Source organism: Taeniopygia guttata, chromosome 7, assembly GCF_048771995.1.
Source record: "Taeniopygia guttata chromosome 7, bTaeGut7.mat, whole genome shotgun sequence".
NCBI classification, from domain to species: Eukaryota; Metazoa; Chordata; class Aves; order Passeriformes; family Estrildidae; genus Taeniopygia; species Taeniopygia guttata.
The window spans coordinates 14459504-14478208 of NC_133032.1; the positions used below are offsets into that span (position 1 = coordinate 14459504).

The 18705-nt window shown below is 38.1% G+C and overlaps 1 protein-coding gene across 2 annotated transcripts in view; it reads right to left on the reverse strand.

The window, feature by feature from the left end:
- LOC100221646 (sodium channel protein type 2 subunit alpha) overlaps positions 1-4770 on the reverse strand; it is a 58760-nt gene extending 53990 nt beyond the window's left edge. Inside the window, exon 1 of one of the 2 annotated variants that reach the window (XM_041717590.2) lies at positions 4660-4770. The gene's annotated coding sequence lies outside the window, so the exon portion shown is untranslated. Of the gene's footprint in view, positions 1-4566 lie in introns of both variants that reach the window. The other variant, XM_072932186.1, reaches the window with a different exon arrangement.
- Positions 4771-18705: the final 13935 nt, after the last annotated feature.

Genomic DNA, 18705 nt, shown 5'->3' on the forward strand with positions numbered 1-18705 from the left:
CAGAATCAGGGTGGAGCCAGCACAACAAAAGCTGAGCCAGCACACAAAAACACACCCCTTGTAGAACAACCAGAATCTCAATGCTGAGCAAACGTGCAGCTCCCAGACAGCAGATCCCAGAGAAGCCACTGATGGGTTAAGGACAAAGCAGTAGGGGTCCCTACTAGGTGGCACACCTTCCAAATAAACATCTCCTCACTGGCTGGCCAGCTGCTCAGAAGGCACATTTCTCATTATTATAAAGAATTTGCATGCTAGCTGAGCAAGCCAGATGGTTAAAAAGTATATCACATTAATTATTTGGGTACTAGAAACAAAAAGTTCCTTGCTGGCTGCTGTCTGAACAAATATCAAACATTTTCTCTACACATGCAGCCTGAGAACAGAACAACTGTGTCTCACCTGGGAGGGAAATCAGTGCAGTGGGTGGAGGCAGCTGGGAGGGTAGATCAGAAGGACAGGGTGGCTATAGTGAGGGAGGTGAGATGTGAAACAGTCAAGAATTACTAAAGAAATTGTGGAAAGAAAAGAAATAAAGCAAAGGCAAGAGGAAGGGAAAGATGCAGCCTTCATATGATCTGTAATAGCCTAACCCCTGGTATGTAAGTAAAAATAGTTTGGCAAAATACTTCCCAGGGGTGTTGTAAATATTTTAAGACATATATTATGCATTCAGGAAACCTGAAGATATAGCAATGAACACAGTAGGACTTCATATATCCCACTTAAGGCACAAAAGAACCCCTTATCAATGACACTGTAGCAAGGTAGATCAGTATCTACAGAAGCATTGCAAAGTTACATGCACTTTAAAATTAAATCAAAGTGAGTGTCAAGATTGTGCTTGTATTAGGTTATTTTCCCTCTGTAGTATATCATCACTGATTATCTACTCATTTTCATACCAGGATAATGTGTTCAGTGAATCACAGCTGTCCAGACACAAAGCCAAACAGGGAATCAAATGCAAAGGGATTGCCTGTTTTGTCCCAGAACTTGGTGGGGTCTTGGGAGCACCCAAGACAGAAAAAAACTAGAGATGACCTGCCAGGCAGGTCCTGCTTTGGGTGCAGCATAAATGGCATCATCTCTCTGCACACTGGCGAGCACCAGGGCACAGCACCAGTCCTGAGGGACACCAGTGCTGCTCAGCCCTGCACGCACACACGGGCAGCTGCTCCATCGCTCCAGCCCCTCTGCAGCAGCAGGCAACACTGCAAGGGCGCAGAGGGACACTTCAGATCTCTTGGCCACTCAGGCCCCACTAAGACATGGCAATTTCAAACAAGAATTTTAAGCCAAACATACAGGACAACACTGGATAATGATTCTGCAAATGCTTCCTCTGAGAAAACTGTAGTTTCAAGCTAAAGAAACCCCAGCCTAGATCTACACATCACTGGTTTCATTATCACAGTAAGAATCCAAGAATAAATTAAAACTAGATACAGAGGGGACTCCAATTTAATATATGTCACAAATACATCACAAAAGGGCACAAAAGAGGCTTGCTGGAGCATTGCTGCTGAATTTCCTTACTTAACTTGTTGAATTGAATTTCATGGTGAGATTTTCAAAGAGAGCCCAGTCCTCACAGAAAACAAGCCAGAACTTTTATGGAAATAACTGTATTACATCTATCTTTTCACATATGAAAATATATTCAAATTTCTGTTAGGGGGAAGGGACTTTGCTTAGTATGCAACAACTGTGTATGATCCAAGATGATTTAATTCTTCTTTTAAACTTCTGATTTGATACTAAACCTCTAGAATTAATTTCTTCCACAACTTTAAGAAAACTATACTGAACTTATTACATCACAGGGGAAAATGCAACCTGTACTTAAAAACTTGAGAAAGTTAATTTGCAGTCTAGATATCAACTAGTTAACAGTGACAGAAACCTTTACAAGAGGAACAAGACAATTAATGGATAATCTTCCCTGGTAGCAGACAGTGTGCTTTGAAAACAATTGCTTCAGCCAGTGCAATCACTCATTACTGAGGATGACTCAACCCTCTCTATGGAGCATGACATCTGTGATTATTATTGATAAATACATCCTTGTCCTGGGCTGAGTTTACAGTTTATTTCAACAGGAAAGGAAAATGTTTTTCAAGATTAAATTATACCAGGTCTGTCTCCCTGTGTTCTGGATTATATGCACTTCTGCAGTCCCAAAGAACATGCTGTAGAAGGCACCCAACTTAGTGTCCCTGTAAAATAATCAAATGAGGACACATATTCTTGAAGGATTAGATCCAGGTACAGTATTTTTCTTTGGACTGGAATAAAATTTAATATCTTCTAAATGCTATCACCACTTATTAGTAGTGAGTATGTATTAATAATAAATTAAATTTATTTATATGAAGAAAACCAAAGTGTTTTTCAACATTACCTCAAAGCTTCATCCTTGCCTCAAGTAAGATAAACAAGTTTTATCATAAAATGTTGAAGGCAAAAGATGTCAATATCAATATTGCACTGCTGGTAATAAAACCTTAGGCTAACAAAATCTGTTTAAAAGCCCAGAAAATTGTTAATGTCTCATACTATTTATCTGTACTTAGTATTTCTTTTAAGGTGTAGTTTTAAAATCAACAACTTGTTTTACCCATTTCCATTTCTCTCTGTTGAATTTCATCTGCAAACACTGAATAATGTTTTAAATATGGAAAGGGCAATGTTTGCTTTTGTATCTCTTAGGAATAATATAAAATGATCAATGCCCACGATTTACACAGAAATTGTATTTTCAAGTCTGCACTTGTATAAACTTTAGCTAAATACACCTTTAGAAGGCCAGTTAAAAGCCACAGTATTTGAAAATATAGATAAGAAATAAGAAAAAACCAAGAGCCTACATGAAAATATCCTCTTGAATCCCCAACACAGAGAAAGGGCAGAGATGGAGTGGGGGTGAAGTGGTGGGTGACATCAAAGCCCTTGGACTGGCTAGTGGCCACCATTGCCCTTGGCAAATCTTGCACACACCTGTGAGCATCCCGAACACCATGTGCGATGCTGACATGGAGCTCTGCCTCCCACCCTGACACACCCTCTCCCCCAGGAGCAGCCTGGCAGCCGCTGCAGCTCCCAGCGAGATCGGAGGCAGCACACAGGATGGATGGATGGATGGATGGATGGATCCCTCCTGTTTGCTGTGCTGGGCAGACAACAACACAGCAACTGATCCCATTCTAATAAAAGTAAATCTTCAGTCCACTTAAAAGCTAAAAAACGTTTAGACACACATAAAACTGACATGAAAATGGCAGTGTCAGAAGTGCATTTCATTCCATACGAAAATTCACACCTTAAACAGTGCTGTGGTGCTTTGCATCAAATTGCAAACAAGTCATACAGGAATACTAATTCTGGGGGGAGTTGGTGGGTGGTTTTCTTTTGGTTTGGGGTTTTCATTGATTGCTGGTTTTTTGGTGTTTTTTGGGGTTTTTTTGGGTTTTCTTCTTTTTTTTTTTTTGTTTGAATGGGGTTTTTTTGTTGTTAGTAACTCATATGCACATATTTGCTCAAGCTCAACTAGTTCAAATGGAAAAAATAACATTAAACTACCCTTCCATAACTTAAGTTTTCTTTTTGCACTCAGACTAGAATTTTTTTTTTATTATAATCCACAAACTATGAGATATTTTGGTGAACAAAGAAACATTAAATACATTGGAGTCCTCAAGTTCAACAGAAAAATCTGATCTTACAAAAGGAGGGGGAAAGCGTATTGAAATTAATTGTTGCACCTAAAAGCTTCCTTTTCATAAATCACCTTACACTTTTGTGAAACGATTGTTCCCATCATTTGTTTTCCTATCAAGACTTTGTTTTTTTTTGAGGCTGAAGCAGTGCCACTCATGGGAAGCACAAAGTGCACTTTTCTAAATGACTTTTCTTTGTATAACAAAGTCATGACAAATCAATTTGGTTGAACAAAATAACTTTGCTGCACCTGAACTGTAAGCTGAAATGCTAGAAGTTTAGAGTTAAGGAAACATGCACATAAGAAAGATTAATGCATTGGTGTTAGTTTTCTAGAAGAACACCCAGCAGATAAGGCTGCCCGAGAGGAGATTCTGGTGTTCTTCCTGGCTTTTCCTGTTGCTCTCTCCTCTGTGCTTCTTCCATCTTTTCACAGATGTGGTCACCACTGCTTAGCAACCAAGGGGACACGATGACAGAGGAAAATCCTCCATCTAGAGCTCACCCTGCTCCACTTACAAAGCAGCAAACTACCTTTCACAGCAAATCAGGAAGAATACGTTTCCTTTGTTACCGCAGAGATACCAAGTGGGACCTGGTATGTAGCTTCATGCGAAACGAATTTTCTTTGCTTGGTGGGTGCACAGGTGAGAACTTAACAAGCTGGAGGAGAACCTGAAACTTGTCAGCAAAACAGCTCCCCAAATGCTTACACCAGGTAAACAAACACATAAAGAAATATAAGGAAAAAGAAAAAAAAAAAGAGAGAGAGAAAGCTGAAAGCTCCGATACCGCAGGGATGGGAAAGAGGAAAGCGAAGACAAGAGACTCAATCGAATACCCTACCTACTTTTACTCAAGTGCTCCAGCCGACCTCCAGGGCGAGCCCAGGCAGCTCAGAGCCAGGTCCGGACCCCGCGAAGCCCGGGACGCACTCACCTCAGCCATGCCCCGGGCAGCCGCCGCCCGCTCCGCTCCGCTCCGGGGAGCCCCGCCCGGCCCCGCCGCCGCCGCCGCGCCCCCTCGCGGAGCCCGCGGGCACCGCCCGCAGCGCCGGCAGCGCGCCGCGGGGAGCCGCTGCCGGCCGGGCGGAATCGTGAGGGCAGGACAGCGCCTTTCCTCCGGGAGGCTGTCCCGCGGCTCCCGCCCGACCTGCAGTCCCGCGGGGAGTCAGAGCGCGGTCCTACCGCCGCCGGGGACAGGCAGCGGCAGCCCCGGGGCGCGCCGACAGCTGGGGCCGGGACGATGGAGAGCGAGGGGCGGCTGCGGCCCCCGCTCCTGCCCTTCCCGTGTCGCGCGTGGGTCCGTTCCAGTAAGCGCAAAGCCACACTTCCCTCTGCTATCCATTCACGTCCAATGCTAAACGGGTTTCCGAGAGGAAGTCGCGGCGTCCTTGGCTGTAATTCAAGGTGGTAACATAATACAATTTGCCTTATGAGCTTTTACAAGCATTTATGTGTAATTTTTCTACTGATGACTAAGTCTAATGTCTTCTGAATCTCTCTTGGAAACCTGCAATGAAAAACAAGCTAGCTTGCAGCTCAGTGAGAGGTGTTTTATGTGATACATTACTCAATGAGATGTCTCAGAGGAGTTACATTCTTGTTTAGAGAGTATGTCCCCCTTGCTTCTGGATGTGGACAGCAGACGATAATTTGTGCAGATTTTATGGGGGACATCAGCACCTGAAGAGCACTAAGCATGAGAGCCATAGATCATCGTTTTCACAATGTGTATTTAAACCCCTTACAGATCACCAGCTGCAACTAAAGCCACAGCTAAGTTTAAGTGAAAATGCTTAGTCCCTCAGGTAAAATGCCAGCCTACCGCCGCTTTCCAGCACTTCTCCCAATCAGTGCTTACTATTCCTGAAGGCCTCCTGCTGTGGCCTGGGCACATTGTCTGCATCGATTCCTTTGTTCTAATGCTCATAAAGCTTTGGTGGATCTTGGGGGGCATAACTTAGTACAGGAGCACACCTGATTTCGGTGACTACAAATGAAATCCTTTAGATTTCTGCATGTATTTGAAATTTAATATTAAACTGAAAGAGGTAACATGCAGAGGAAAAATTTCTCTTTTCCTCATCTCTCAAAACTCAACCCAAATAAAGGGAATTTCCCCTTTTTCAATGTTATTTTAAGTTATTTCCATTTTTTTTCTTTTCTTCATCATTTCCACACTTTAGTGTTGATGCGCAATTACTTTCTGAATGCCTTATCTATGTTGAAATCTGTAATATTTCCATATATATTACTGGAATAGTCATGTAGCCCTGTGATATTCATAGAATGAATATTATGTAGTCATCAAATAATGACAGTGCCTTTAAAACTAACATGCATTATACAACCAACAGATTTTCTTACAACACAGAAGGCTAAATTAATAATAAATGCATCATTTGTTATATTAAATTGAAATAGGCCATTCAAAAGCATCCCTACACAGTAGTCTTGTTTTTCATCTGTTTATATAAAAACATCTACTGTAATTCATTACTTGGCTGCACTTACTCAATGCTAGAGTTGCACAGACAATAAGTACACTACAGCTACTTTACGTATTTGGTCTCTGGTTTCACAAAGTTTTAGTGATGCACAATACTATAATAATGACACTAAAAATGATACCACCATTAGTACTAGGACCATAACTGCAATTGCAATCTAATAAATAAAAAGTGATGGGGTTTATCAGGTGGTACAACCTGTTTCCAAGGGAGAAGAGTGAATTGCAATATTTAATATGATAGCACCACTTAGTGTTCAAAGTGGATATGGCTTTGTAATCAGTACATTTCTTAACAGCTGCACTGTCACCTGAAGAAAAACTGTGATGACACTATTTATAATCTCATTGGTCTTACACATGAGAGAAGTAAAGCGTGGATATAAACAGGCTGAATATAAAGATATTGGAAGAAAAATGTTTAATATTTATCTTAATATAAATGGCCCGTATGGAAATATTTATAGGATGGAAATCACTGCAGTTTGTTACCAGCATGCTTTTTCCAAAAGCTAAAACACAATTTTTGGCATGTTTAATCCTTTAATTCCTTTTCTACTTTGCTACTTACAATAGATCATCCTGAAGAACAGAACAGACTTATGCTCTGCACACCCTTCCCACTGAAGAATATTATACCATGTAATCTGCTAACTTTTTATTCATGAACATGATCAGCAAAAGGAGATGGCCAATAATTGGTTTCAGAAAGTCTTGGCATTCAGCCATGTTAAAGTCACAATGCTTGTATTAATGTCATGGTCTCCTCACAAGGATTGGATATCTGGGAAATTAAAATTATCCTATTTTCTTCTCCAGCAATCTTTTTTTCTGTCAGTAATGAAATATTGCTGTCTCAGGACCGCTTCACTGATGTCTCTGCAGTGCGCCAAGATCAGCAACTTCCTCAACAGTCAGAAAAAAAATTTCATTGGAATTTTTTAACATGTATTTATTTTAATCTTCCCTTCCTCTTAATTGATAGTTTTACATTTTTCTATAAAAATTGTACCACTAGACTTCACTACTGACATTATTCAGTTAAGTGTTTCTTTCTGGCATTATATTCACTTGACTTTCCTTTACCATATAGCCTATATTTTAAGATAAGCCATTTGCAAGATGTTTCTTGATGAAATTAGTCAATATCATAAAAAATATATGTCCCAAAATACACAGTATGTAAATAATTAGCCATAAAGCCAAAATCACAATGTTCTGAAGTGCTGTTTCAGCAAACTGCTTATTAATTGCAGAAAGTAATGTGTTGCTCTGTGTGATTCCTCTGCTCTTCCATAGTCTTGTCTACCACTGGCTTGAACTAAAAAAATAGTGGACTATTATCACCAGCTTCTTAAGATCTTTTAAGATCTGCCAGTGAATTAAAATGTGGCTATGAAATTATCTAACTATAAAAAACAAAAAATTGAAAAAATAAGCAGCAGTCAAAATTTCCAATTACAAATTTTCCTGTAGTACACCCATTCCAAAGCAATATAGAAGCAGTATCTGAAAGGTGTCACTGGGCTGCAATGCAGTGGCCTCAGAGGATACACAGAAAACATTGTTTCAAGACAATGGTTTGAATTAAGGGAATTATGTACTGCTTTCACTCTTTCACCTGCCCACCAACAGTGGTCTCCAACTTCCTGCTCAACACTTGCATATTGGTTTATTTATCTTATTTTAATGGAATTTCCATCCACAAATGCATCTTGTTTACTGGAGGCTGAATTGAACTTCTTGTCTTCTTGTTGACTATAAGAAGTTTCAAATAAAATTAGTATTTTTAGAACATCTTTTGTATTGCCTGGTGTTTGGCTTCTATATGAGTGACTAAGCCAACAGTGTAGAGAGATCAAATTAAGCATTTAGTGCAGAACGACTGGATAGCTTGACACTTGCAACATTTGATTATTGATTTTACTTTTGAACACATTCTTTGGCCATTTCACAATAAAACAAGACGAGGCAAAGTGGACGAAAAAAAGTATTTTACAGAAAAATGTGCTTTGTTGAAACCTTGTCTAAGCAAATCATTTGCACACTAATATCTAAACAAATCTGCTTAATTTTAAATATTAATAGAAATATTAATACAGTATTTCAGTATCATAACTGATTTGTTTGTCCTGCATGAGAGTATCAAATCTCACCTAGATGTGACATGGCTGTTGCTTGTATCTTTCCAGTCACATTATCCTGATATGTCCAGAAGAAAAATCTTCTGCTTTGTTGTGTATACCTGTGACATCTGTTACATTTGAGAGGATGGAACATAAAAGACCAGAAAAGATTGGATAGATGAAAAATACTACTAACATTTTAATTGCCATTTTATAAGCAGTTTTATACTAGAAAGAAAACAAATAAATATGTGTTTAATAATAAATAAGTTTTACTAGGAAATTAAGATAATACTTCTATTCATAAAATGGGTTTGTAGAAATCTGCATTTCACAGCCACATCAATGTAAGCATTTATCTCATTTTCCAACATGAAAACACACATAGTAATGCAGATGAAGCTGGATATACTTTACATTTATGAAATGCATATATGTATTCTGATTTGAATAAATGCTAATAAATTAATATTCAAAATTAATGTGGGCAGAGATTAGGTTTTCAAAATTCATTTGTTTAAACCAAGCCTTACACTAGCTATTCACATTTACTATCTTTTCCCCCTATGTTTACTCATTTTTGTCTCCATCAGTTTTAATTGTACTTGCACAATTTATACTTGAAAATGAAAGAGAAATTTAATTGTTATTGAAATAAAAAGCAAAACTTCCATAAAGAGAAAGATTTTCACAGGACCATACTATGAAGAAACAAAATGATTACTTCAAAGGAAGTCTCTATTTTCTAAACTAAGTCTTTTGTTACTTGTCTGCCTGCTGCAGTTACTGTGCCCACTGTGCTGTGTTGCAAAATAAAGCAAGTCTAGGGGCACACTAAATCACCTTGGAATCACCAGGCTGCTCACAGTCTCCGTAGGAGGGCACCCTCCCCTAACAGCAGAACGTATTTTAAGAAAGGCCTGCCTAAAAGCTTCAGGAGGGAAGAAAACCCTCGGGAGACTATAGTCAGAGAAAAAGTTACAGAATGTGCCATCCCTGGCAGTGTTCAAGGCCAGGCTGGATGGGGCTCTGTCCTGGCCAAGGAGAGGTGCCTCTGCCCATGGCAGGGAGGCTGGAGCTGTATGATCTTAAAGGTCCCTTCCAGTGCAAACCATTCTACAATTCTATGAGTCTAGGATTCTGTGGAAAGTATTTACCAGCATTTTCTATATGTAACACTGAAGGTAAGACAAGATGTGCTATTTCTTTGTAGCAAAATACATTGCCAAGTCTACTGTGGATCACAGAATGGGTAAGGCTGGAAGGGACCACTGGAGGTCATCTAGTCCAACCTGCCTGCTCAAGCAGGGTGCCCCAGAACAGGTTACAGGAGTGTGTCCAGACAGCTTTCAAATATCTCTAGAGAAGGAGACTACACAATCTCTCTGGGCAGCCTGTTCCAGTGCACAGTCACCCTCACAATGAAGTTCCTCCTTGTGTTCAGGTGGAACTTCCTGTGATCAGTTTCTGCCCATTGCCTCCTGTCTTACTGATGGGAAGTGCCAAGCAGGGCTTGGATCCTCCTGACAGCCTCCCCTCAGACACTTAGTGACACTGATGAGGCTCCCCTCAGTCTTGTTCAGGCTGAACAGGCCCATTCCTCAGCCTTTCCTTGAGTGAGGTGCCCAGACCCCTGCTCACCTTTGCCGCCCTTTCCTGGACCCGCTCCAGAAGCTCCATGTCCCTCTGGTGTGAGGAGCCCAGACCTGGACACGGCATTCAGAGGTGGCTCAGCAGGGCCGAGCAGAGGGGCAGGATCGGCTCTCTGCTCTCCCCAATGCACCCGGGACACCACCGACCTCCTGCCCACAAGGGCCCCCGGCTCACGGGCAGCTTTTGTCCTTCTCCTCAGAGCTGCTTTCCAGCCCTCAGCCCCCAGCCCTGCTGCTGTGTGGAGTTATTCCTCCCCAGGTGCAGGGCCCTGTGTTTGCTTCTGTTGAATCTCAAAAGGTTCCACTATCTTTTCTGATTTTGTTGTTAGAGAGATCTACATAGATACTGCATCACTCCTCTGTTTCTTTCCTTAAAATGAAGTATGATCTGTTGTCATTGCCTTGTCTACTTCCCTGCGTATTTAGAATCTGATCTTATTTACAGATGTAGTTGCACTAAGAACTACATGATTACTCCTGATTTATGTACTGTAGCTAACTTTTGAGAAGAGACTTCTGCCATTTCTATGAAATACCAAGGGGAACCTTGCTTAATCACTCCCTGGTTCACTTCTGTTGAATAGCAATAGTTCAAAGAAAACATCACTGATTAAAGAAGAAAATTTAAAAATTTACAGTTGTTTCCTTGCCTGAAGTCGCAGACATAATTAGCAGAAAACTTTAAACATGTGAATAGAATAGTAAATGTATCGAAAAATGTTTTTACATAGGAATGAAGTTCAGTGACTTGATCTTGAACTGTTCATTAATTTTTCATCATTACTTTTAGTGTCAGAGATTGTTTTGTATTGTTTCCAGAGGATGCAGGTTGTCTCTGATGAATTTCAGGAATATAATCACTAATTTTTAATGGAAAATTATTTTCATCCAAGCTAAAACCCTATTAAGGATTATTAATTCCAAATGCTGCCATTTGCTGCCAGAAAATGTGTCAAATGAAAGAAAATTAATGTTCTAATGTGTTAAGCTGGGTAACCATTTCTTTAGATGCTTGCTTTACCTTTTCTCACGTTTTTTAGCAGAGTACTGTTAATTACTTTTCTCTGTCACCATATTTATTTAGCCTGACTTATTTTCCACATTCTGCTTTCACCAAACCAAGGTGCACACAGTTATTTAAATGGCCCAAATCAAATAAAAGTGAAAATTAGAACTATTTGCAAACATATGTGGTAGAGAGAAATGGTATTTATTTACTAATAATATTTACTATACTGCTATTTGTAATTCTAAGACCATCACCCTTTCTAGACTCCTTGATAAATTTCCCTCTTACTATAGGAATAAAAAAAGACCTAGCTGTGGCTCTTCTTTCGGCATCAAAAATAAGTAAGTTTTAGGGAACCTTGAGTATTTTAGGAGTATTTAAAATAGGAAAATATATCTGTGATGAGTAAGACCAGCAGCAATTGACACCTGAGACTCAAAAATTTGTAACAGATGACACTCTGTGTTTTGTTTCCTTCTCTCTATTTTGTTTCCACCATCATCCTTGTTACACCTTTGTTAAAAAATATGACCATTAACACCTGGTAGAGAACCTACTATCCCCTTATATGGAGCCCAAACCCACACACTAAAGCCGCACAGAATCTGAAAAATACAAAAGCTAAAACTTGAGGCACCAGCACTACATCTCAGTGCAGCAGCAGGCTGCAGCAATTATCCCATCTATCTTTAATGTTACCTTGAGTGCTTCCACGTGTGCATTACAGCTGACAGGAGTACAACCAGGGCCATAAGGACACTGTCAGCAATCACAAAAAGATGGATTTGACCTACTTACCCTGAGATGAGTAGCATCTTATTTTCAAGCAGCAGAGATGGATTACACACCTTATCTATACAAACATGAAAGATAATAATAACAGGGATTTGACAGGTAAGTTGAAAGGACTGCTATAAAATTTGAATTTGGAGGAATGTAAGACAGGGAAGACATAGCCCCTATCTTGGACTATAACTTTCCTCTCTCCAGCACTGAACATTCAAAATTCTCACTTAGTTTCACTCAGTTCAGGCAGTAGGACAGGAAGCCATATGGCAGGGCATTGGCTAAATGGTGCCTGTAAAGCCTTACTAATAGCATCTGCCAAATGTGAACTTCATCTTCTTTTAAGTGCCTGTCAGTTATACCATATTCCATATTGACATGACCTTTTATTCTTATCACACCACCAGATAACTCACATTGATGGTACAACCGTTCTGGTTCCACTAAGGTTAAAGTAGAGCTGAGGTATTTTTGTTTGTTTGTTGCACTAATTATTCCAGCCCATCCAATATTATCAGGCCAGAGTACTACATATAACAGTACTCCATACAACAGACCTAAACTTTCCTCTGTACAGCATCTTGCCTTGCTTTTAGGAGTGCTCAGCAACTGCAAAGCCTGACAAGAACACTCATTTACTATTAAATTGGTCTCACACTTTCAGAGAGAAGCATACTAGAATAGATGGAAAGCAGACTCACAGGTCATGAGACAAAGAGAGTTCTCACATTAACAAAAACAGGAGCAGCCGAGTCTGTTTTCTAAATGGATTACACTTTTAAAGGCTTGTGTGTAGGAGAGTTGTGAGCTGTTTTGAGTTTTCCATTAGTAACTGCAAGATGAAAATCTTGGGGAAACTTAATGAGACACTGTTTCCTAGCAGTCCCTCTCCAGCAGGAATTTTCTTTCTAGCAAGGGCAGCAAACAAAAATAAATGGAGCATTTGTGTTATGAGGACAGTTAGATCCTCAAAGGGGATTGTTCCATTGCTGGAGAGCCTGAGCATCCAGATTAGTATCAAAGGATTATGATTGCTGAAATACATTTAGCTGAAAACAGATCCTTTTTCTGTTTTTTTTTCTTTTCTTGTGCAGAAAGATGCATTCAAGCATTCTGAACTAAATAGCACTTTGATCTGTTCTGTGGACTTCCATCACACTCAAATCAGAGCATTCCTGGTACTAGAAGATAAATTTCTGATCAGTGAAATTGCATTATTTTCACAGATAAAATTACACACATTTATAAGAACCTTGAACAGTACCATTTACTCATCATGCTTTCAATACAACATGAGTAGTTGACTGCATCATGAAAGAAACAAGAAGTTGCAGTAATTAGGCAGAAGCAAAACTCTGTGGAGCAAGTTTGAGGGTACAAACCAGAAGGAAGACTGGAATGAAGGTTAAAGAATAATACACAGTTTTTTTGGTAGGAAACAGAAGATATGAGGAGGAAAAAAATACATGTAATTGGGAGCCTTTTAGAGAACACAGACTTCAAAATAGATCTGGTCAGACTTTTGAAATTTCATTCTGCTGGGAAGGTTTTCACTTTGAATCAAAAAGAAAACCCAGAAATTGTGAAACTCCCCATGGGTATGAAATTAAGTCTGTCTTGTTTAATTTAGTTTTATTTCATTTAGTTTCATTTCATTCCATCTTTGTAACTCCTTCTACTGATTTAATTACTAGCACTGACGAAAATCTACTAGCAGAGTTTCTGATCCTAGGAAAAAACAAAAAAATCCACTATTGATCTCTTAGTAGGGCTGTGATCCCTAAACTGCATTGACAACTACAACCACATCATGAGCAAGAGTGCTTAGACAGATGTTGTGAGGAAGGCAACCTAGAAATGAAGAACAGATAAAGACAAGGCTAAGGATGCAAGAATCTTCACAGAAATCATGGCAGCAGGAATCCTTCAAGCACTAGAAGTTCTTATTCAGAATTCTATGCTGGACATGTTCTTGAGTTTTGACAGTAACTTTAAGTAGTGCTACATGCAGAATCTACTGAGCAGAAAGTGCACTTTTACCCAAATAAGACCTGGAACAAAGGAAAAACATGCAATCTCCACAGAAAGTAGTACATCTCTCAGTGGCTTTGATAAATACAATATAATCATCTTTTTTTTTTTTTTTTACAATGGCTTCAGAAGACAGGATCAAACAGTTTCAAATGAGCCATATTATTTAGAAGCACATTTTGATTATGTGATTTACCCTCCCAGCTATTTAGGCTGGGTAACATCCACTGTCTGTTTAACCAAAATGGACCAGCTGATGATGGATGCTTTTATACGGAGTGAAATTGACTGTGCAGCTGTTTAAACACTGAAGGCACTCAAGCGACTGCTTCAGTTATTATTGCTAGAGGTACAGCATTCTGAATCAAGCTCTAACTAGGAAATAAATACTTTGCACATGATTTTCATGAAAAAATACACTGAGACAGAGTTACTGGGTGAGTACCATTAAAAATATGGTTTGTAAAAAATTACTTAAAATTACACCATTTAAGTCTGTTTTGAATAACATTTCCCCAGGGTCTCTGTTGTGAATTTTTCATAATGCCCATATTGGAAACATAAGGAACATGATCTACTTGGAAAGAAAGAAAAGGATATTAAACAACAACAACAAACCTACTATATTTAGTACTACATTCTATAAATTACCTTCTTCCAAACCAGTAGTGATCCAGGTGCTTTGACAACCGGGTTGTTATTTGCAGGAAGTGGAACTATTTTGAAACAAAACCATTCTTCACTGAAAAGCATTCATGTTAATTGATAATTCCCATTTAAAAAAATCAAAATTAAAAACTCTGTTTAGTTTTCTAATTAAAAACAGCCTGTGTATTAAGTTAAGCAATACTATTAAAAGCACATGTCCCTAAAAAAAAATCTCTGAACAAATGTTGATTTTATTACCTTCATATTTCTCACAGGAACATAATGATACATAATTCATTCCCCTACACTTTGATGCCAATGATGACCCTCTATTAATCACTCCATTTTAAAAGTGTTCTTGCATATGGGTAAACTGCACAATGCTGTTTATCTCGGAAAATTATAGATTAAAGAATTATGAAACAGTATTTTACAAAAGATATATTCTCTTGATTTGTTTTACTGTCATGCAATGGCTGACTACACAGAAATACATGCACAGTTTGCCAAGTTGCCTGCCCATTTGAGAAAATGGAACTATTATCCTTTATGATTTTTGAAATAACAAATAACTTTGCTTTTTATCTGAAGGGGTTATCTAGGAATTAGATAAAGAAAATCAGTGTCTGAAGCAGATCTGTAAATGTTTAGTATCTGCATAACAAACACCTTTTTTTAATGTTAAATAGTTTGGAGTATAAATAAAAATCTCAGACACAGGGTCTGCATAAAAACTAGTATCCTTGCCTGACAAATACATATTCTCATTTCTTATTTTTTGAAGATATGAATTCACTAAAATACAGTACAATTATAAGTAATAAATATTAAAGACAACATGGACAATTTCAAGGTTGAAATTTACAAACTCCAAAATTTGTCAAATTACATATTTTTCTAATTTGAAATTATCAAATTGTTTCTTACTGTTGACATGGTCAACACATGGATGTGATGTGAGCTATACAAAGTATTCTGTATTCACTGTGTATTGATCATGTACTTTGGTCATGTACTGTAACTTCAAATGGACAAAATGGCACCTAAGCAAGATTCAAATGTTAACATCTGCAAAAATTTTAATGAATTTATACAACTTGCACTACCAATCTCATTATATTATGAGAAAATGATAAATTAATATTGTGCCATGTCTGGGTTTTGGCTGGGATAGACTTAATTTTTTTCATAGTAGCTGTTTCAATGCTGTGCTTCCGATTTAATATGAAAACAATTTTGACAACACAAAACGCATTTGTTTTGGTTGTTGCTAAGTGGTGCTTACCCACAGTCAAGGACTTTTCATTTTCCCATGCTCTGTCAGTGAGAAGCTGCACAAGGAGCTGGGGGGAGCATGGCCAGGACAGCTGAGCCGGACAGGCCAAAGGGATATCCCACAGCATGGGAGGGCACACTCAGCACAGAAACTGGGGGAGTCGGCCGGGAGGGGCCCAGCTCTGCTCGGGCATGGGCTGGGCATCCAGCAGCAGGTGCTGAGCAGCTGTGTCCTGTTTCTTTTCAGTTTTATGCTTCTCTCTCTCTCTCTCTCTCATTTTCATGACCATTATTATTGATAATTATCAATTAATATCAATTAAGTAATATTATTGCATTATTATAATAATGTTATTACCATTTTTCCCATTAGTAAACTGTTCTTGTCTAACTCATGAGTTTTGCTTTTTGCCCCCAATTTTCTTCCCCACAAGGGGGGCAGGCATGGAGGGGAGTGAGTGAGCATCTGCACGGTACTTAGTTTCCAGCTGGGTTTAAACTACAAGATGCAATTTCTTCCTTGCTTTGCAATCTTTGTCACAAAAATAATGTGTAATAGTCTTTAATGTACAGAATTGGTAGGTTGCTAGTCAGTGCCAATTCAGTCTTAAGATGTTCACAATAAATGAGTTAATAACAAGTACATCACTGGCTTTGGCTTGAATTAACATTTCATAGTATGTTGAATTTGGTGGTACACAAATTTGGTACCAAATTTGTTGAATTTGGTGACAAAATACTAGTTGTGAGAATGACAGATATCACAGACAACATAAATTCAGTTCTTCTTGCATTCTATAAAAATTATAAAAATCACACTGTTTTGGAGAGAAAAAATTATCTGTTTAGAGATGTCAAACCTTTCAGCCTTGCAATTTACTTTCCCATGAAGAGCCAAAACAGACCAAAAAACTGCTTTAAAATGGGATTAAATAATAAACCAGAAGTCTTAACAGCCTTTCAGAAACAGAAAAAATAGCTGCAATTTGGTACATAACATTAATGGTACACTGTTAACTCCCAGCTGCAGAACAGACAGATGGCAGCATACAGCCATACATTTGTGAGATGGAGTAGAATTTCAGCACTGACCTTCTGAACCAGGGGCTCACAAAAATTCTATACAAGATTTGGCTGTCTCACCAAAGCTTCATGGGCTACTTACAGAGTAAAAAAAAAAAAAAACAAAACAAAAAAAAAAAACACCAAACAAACAAAAAAAAAAAAGTGTTCACTGTCTTTACTGGTACCTTTTGTGGAAAAAAAATACATGTAAACAGAAAAGAGATTGTAAGAATAAATGCTAAACTGACATAAACCAAAAATGCTGTTTCTAATACCCCAGTAACTAAGCACACAGATATATTTGTTGTTAATTTTTTAGCAGAATATCTCTCTGCATATGGTCTCATGAAAAACAGTTATAAATATAGACTAGCATATGGTTTTAGTTTGAATTGATACTTAAAGAGTTATTTTAAAGGGCTATATTAAAGGCTTATTTTAAGACTTTTGAGTGTTGCAAAACATCACACAGATTTCCCCTAACTTCAGCACATCACACATGCAAATTAGAAATTTTATTCATGCTGGTGACCTTCCAAACAAGAAGGACGTGCTAACCATGTTTAGGAACATCATGCAAGGATATCAATCTCCAGTAGAATTTTGGAAAGAACTTATCACAAGAACTATTGATAACTGCTATATGAGCAGAAACAATACTTAATGAACAAATACCCCACCTTTCTTTCCAACATCAGAACCCACATTGTTTAGCAATTACTTGAATACACAAGCTTCACATGTAAAACTGATGAATAGTAAAAAATTTAAATGTCAAAATTTAGGTCACAGCCCCCATACACCAAGGAAATATATCACTTCATGAATCATCACTTAACTGAAAGATTGCTCCCTTCTGACTTGCCCAAGAAGTAATGCTGGTGTAATGAGATAGGACAGATCTCTGGAGCAAGGGTTTCCCAGAAGAAGCTGTAAGGTACAGGAAAAGTAAGGAGGAGAAAGAAATTCTCAGGCTTGCATTTCTTGAGTGCTGAATGCACAGCTTCTTGCTAGCAAGTCAACAGAAAAGATTCGTGTTGTCACCAGAATATGAAAATGTGAAAGGTTTTCAAGACACCAAGAACAAAAAAGAAGGTCCAAAAGTCAATCACCATATGTAATGATGTAAAGATGAAAATATAGTGTTAGCACCATTGTTTTAAGGCTTATCTCTTAAAGATATCAAGAAAAATCTAAGAATCTGTTTAATATTAAAAGCAGTAATATACAACTCATTAGAAAAATAGCATAGTAAAAAATCAGTTTGAAAAATTATTGAGATAGTCTCCTAATTTTTTATGCATTTCTTTTTGTAATTATTATTCCCCTAGCTTTATAGCTTGGCAGTTACAGAAATAGTGTAATTACTATTAGCATCCAATACAACATTTTAAAGTACTTTCATAAAACTGAAAATCATCTGGTTTGTATTTCAAAAATTTGCAATGGGAAATAAAGAATGAATCCCATGATTCAGAAGTTATTTAATATTCCCTTATTTTGGCTTTCAGGAGGAAATGCTTCCAAACTGCTAAAGGCAATTCATAATTCTTTTGAAAACGTGCATACTTTCAGTATAAAGATTTAACATATTTGTGAACAGTGGTAATTTAAATAACCTTTCTGTTTCAAATAATCCATATTAATTTCATAACTAGCACTTCAAGCTAGTTGAACCAACATAGTGCATAAGGAGACACTGGATAGAACTTGAGTTTTTTAGCATACATCTGATGAAGTGCACAATATAAGAAAACATTTAAACATTACTCAGCTGGCTGCTACATTATTTCTGCCAATCAGATACAAGAATGCATGGGGTTACATTTGTAGTCCTTATTTATATAGCTACATTTAAAATCCCCCTCTCTTAATCCTCCCC